General features: G+C 43.5%; 1 non-coding gene across 1 annotated transcript; it reads left to right on the top strand.

Moving 5' to 3' along the window:
- The first annotated feature begins 564 nt into the window (after positions 1 to 564).
- Positions 565 to 668, top strand: LOC113259302 (U6 spliceosomal RNA). Its single transcript, XR_003317549.1, has one exon. It is a non-coding gene; the product is annotated as a U6 spliceosomal RNA (small nuclear RNA).
- The last annotated feature ends 2924 nt before the right edge of the window (positions 669 to 3592 follow it).

The following is a 3592-nucleotide window of genomic DNA, read 5'->3' as shown; positions in this document are numbered from 1 at the left end:
TTGAAGTCGTATGGTAATAAACCTTGCAGAGAGAGAGAGAACCCCAAGGCTGCAGAGGGGCTTTCTTTTCCCCTTGCATTGTGGTATGAGGGAGAGACCACCGGTTCTGAAGTCAGAAGAGCTGAATACAAATACTGGTTCCAAAGTTATCAGATGTATGACTTTGGGCAAGTCTCCAGGCCTCCTAGGGCCTTGACTTTCTCAGATATAGCAAACTGTTGATAAAAACACATTTCTTACATGGCTGCTATGAGAACAAAATTAAGTAATTTGAGTCTATGCCCTTAACCACTAAAGGAGGGATATGGTGTCAGGCCAAAAGCCCTCCTGGGAGATATGGTTTTATATTCTTCTGGTTTTAAATACCATAACTAAGATCACGGGGTGGTTGTCAGAGAATTGTAAATATGGATTGCTATAACTCAAGGGTTGCCTGGATATAATTGTGAAATAGTTTGGCACCAACTCTCAGTAAAATTGCAGTTCAGAGCGGAGGAGTTAAATTGTTTTAGCAATGGCAGGTGACCGCTGTAACAAATGTCTTCGAATAAAAGCTTAGTTACAGTGCTCTCTTCAGTAGCACATATACTAAAATTGGAACGATACAGAGATTAGCATGGCCCCTGCACATGGATGACATGCAAATTCATGAAACTTAGGGAGAGGTGGGGAAAAAGAGGATAAGATGAAATCAGAGAGGGAAACAAATCATAAGAGACTCTTAACTCTAGGAAACAAACTGAGGCTTGCTGGAGGGGAGGTGGTGGGGGGATGGGATAACTGGGTGATGAGCACAAAGGAGGGTACTTAATGTAATGAGCACTGGGTATTATATGCAGCTGATGAATCACTAAACTCTACCTCTGAAACTAATAATATGCTATATGTTAATTAATTGATTTTAAATAAAATTTTTTTAAAAAGAAAAAAACTTATTTCTATCTTACTTGGTAGTCCAGTGTGTGTGTGAATGTGTGCATGTGTGCACATGCATGTGCACGGTTCTTGCAGGGACCCAGGCTGCTTCCTTCTAGATTTGCAATTACCTGGGCCTTTGAGTCCTTCAGTGGATACACTGCATATGGACAGCTAGAGAGGAAATAGAGAGAGTGCAAGAAGAATGACTCAGAAGAGTTTTTAGGGGCCAGACCTGGAAGTGCTGTGGACAATTCTACCCATGTTCCCTTAGCCAGAACTCACATTGCCCCACCAACTATAGAGAGACTGGGAAATAGATCTCAGTTGTGAATCTGGGAGAAGAAAAATGGGATTTGGAGAATACATAGTATTATTGTCTTTGCCAGAGTCTATCCTTCTGATCATCAAATACCTGTTTTATCTTTCTCCCGCATTTATTCCTCCCCAAGAGAAACACATCCCATAATTCCATCCAGTCTCTGCATCCAGTTTAATGATCACGCTCAAATGGTGTGGAGTCCTTCCCGCCAGTCTACATGTGGCTGCTTATGGTCTGATGCCCTAAGAACTAAAATACATATGTCTTCCCACATCTTCATAAACTGAACATGAAGGGTAGAACAAGAGCAGGATAATCGCAGTACAAGTTCATATTTGCCAAGTTCACCTAGAACTGGACACAAATGAAAGGGGTAGGCATACAGTAGTTTTGAACTCCTGCTGGGAAGGCATTGCGAAGAGCCCCTCCCTCCACCTCTTGATTTGGGCATTGTATTAGTTATCTATTGTTGCATAGCAAAATACCTTAAAACTTAGCAGCTGAAAGCAATAATTGCTCATTTATCTTACAGTTTCTGAGGGTCAGGAATCTGGAAGTGGCTTTGCTGAGTGGTTCTGGCTCAGGGTCTCTCCTGAGGTTTCAGTGAATATGCTGGCTGGGGCTGCTGTCATCTGAAGGCTTGACTGGGGCTGGAGGAGCTGCTCACCTACACAGCTGTGGGCGTGAGGCCTCAGTTCCTCTCTGGCTGTTGGTGAGAGGTCTCAGTTGCTCATGATATAGACCTATCCATGGGACGACTCAAGTGTTCTCATGGCACAGCAGCTAGCTTCCCAGAGTGAGCTATCTAAGAGAGGAAGAAGGAAACCGCAATGCCTTTTAAAAAATCTTAATTTCAAAAGCCATACATTATCCATTCACCTTATTCTATCACAGCCATGATTCTGCCCTCTGGCAGAATGCCCAAGTCCATTGTTTCTGTATTCGTTCTGTGTTAGTAACCACGTCCAGAACATTTTTCCTAGATGTAATTCCCATTATTATTTTTCTTTCCCCCATTATTATTTTTATTAAGTATTTTTCTCAATAGTTATTTTTTCTGCTGCATCCTCATTCCTCTTCCTTTGTTAACTTAATGGGGGCCATTTTGATATCATTCAAGAAAATTATTAGGAAAACAATACCCTTAATATGATCATTGATGGAGGACTGAATTATTTTATTCAGCTTAGAAGTTTACTGGACTTCTTTTTTTTTTTTTTTTTTTTTTTTTTTTTTTTAAAGATTTTATTTATTTATTTAACAGAGACAGAGACAGCCAGTGAGAGAGGGAACACAAGCAGGGGAGTGGGAGAGGAAGAAGCAGGCTCATAGCAGAGGAGCCTGATGTGGGGCTCGAACCCAGAACGCTGGGATCACGCCCCGAGCCGAAGGCAGACGCTTAACCGCTGTGCCACCCAGGCGCCCCAGAAGTTTACTGGACTTCTAACTTAAGAAATAGTTGGGTTTTCCAACCCCCTCTTTTTTTTTTTTTTAAAGGTCTTATTTACTTATTAGAGAGAGAGACGGAGACAGAGACAGAATAAGCAGGGGAATAACAGGCAGAGGGAGAATCAGGCTCCCCGCTAAGCAAGGAGCCCAATGGGGGACTCGATTAATAGGGGGCTTGACAAGAGGTGTGAGAGTTCAGGTGAGGGGTGGGTGAAGACAGCTGGCATTTACTGAACACTCATTACATACGGGCTCTTTACACACACCTCCTTGTTACCTTTGCCTTGGCTACTAAGTAGCTTCACCTTGTTCACCTTCACCTCAGCATGCTCACATTTACCCCTACATATTCACCTGGTTCACCTTTACCTTTACATGCTCGCCTTGTTCACCTTCACCTGTACATACTTTAGGACAATCCTAGCTGAACGCAGTTTAATTGTTCACTTTCCAGTGAAAAAGACAGGTGCTTAGAGAACTTAGGATATTTGAACTTAGGTCTGCCTGACTTCCGGTCCTAGTGATTTAACCAGAAATCTAACCTAAGATTTCTGCTTGGGAAAGAGAGAGCCAGGCACTGCATGTCTCAGGAACAGGACTTTACTTGGTAGCAAACTACGTAGGTTGTCTCCAGGTAGCAGAAGTCCTTATCCGGCCAGCACTGATTCCCTCCTCCAGGTTTCCGTTTCCAATTCCATACCAAGAGGGGCTTGGACCAGAGCAGGCTCAGCCAACTGTGGCTAGTGGGTCATGTGGCTCCTCTCTGTCCCTGTGGATGTGGATTTATGGACACAGCCGCACCCTCTCACTACCTCCTGTCTGTGGGGTTCTTGCTGTACACAGTGGAGCTGAGTTGTGACAGGGACTGTATGGTCTGCAAAGCCAACACATTGACCCTCTGGGCCT

Source organism: Ursus arctos, unplaced genomic scaffold (assembly GCF_023065955.2).
Source record: "Ursus arctos isolate Adak ecotype North America unplaced genomic scaffold, UrsArc2.0 scaffold_7, whole genome shotgun sequence".
Lineage (NCBI taxonomy): Eukaryota > Metazoa > Chordata > Mammalia > Carnivora > Ursidae > Ursus > Ursus arctos.
Note: the sequence above shows the minus strand (reverse complement) of the source record. Positions and strands in the feature narration are given on the sequence as shown.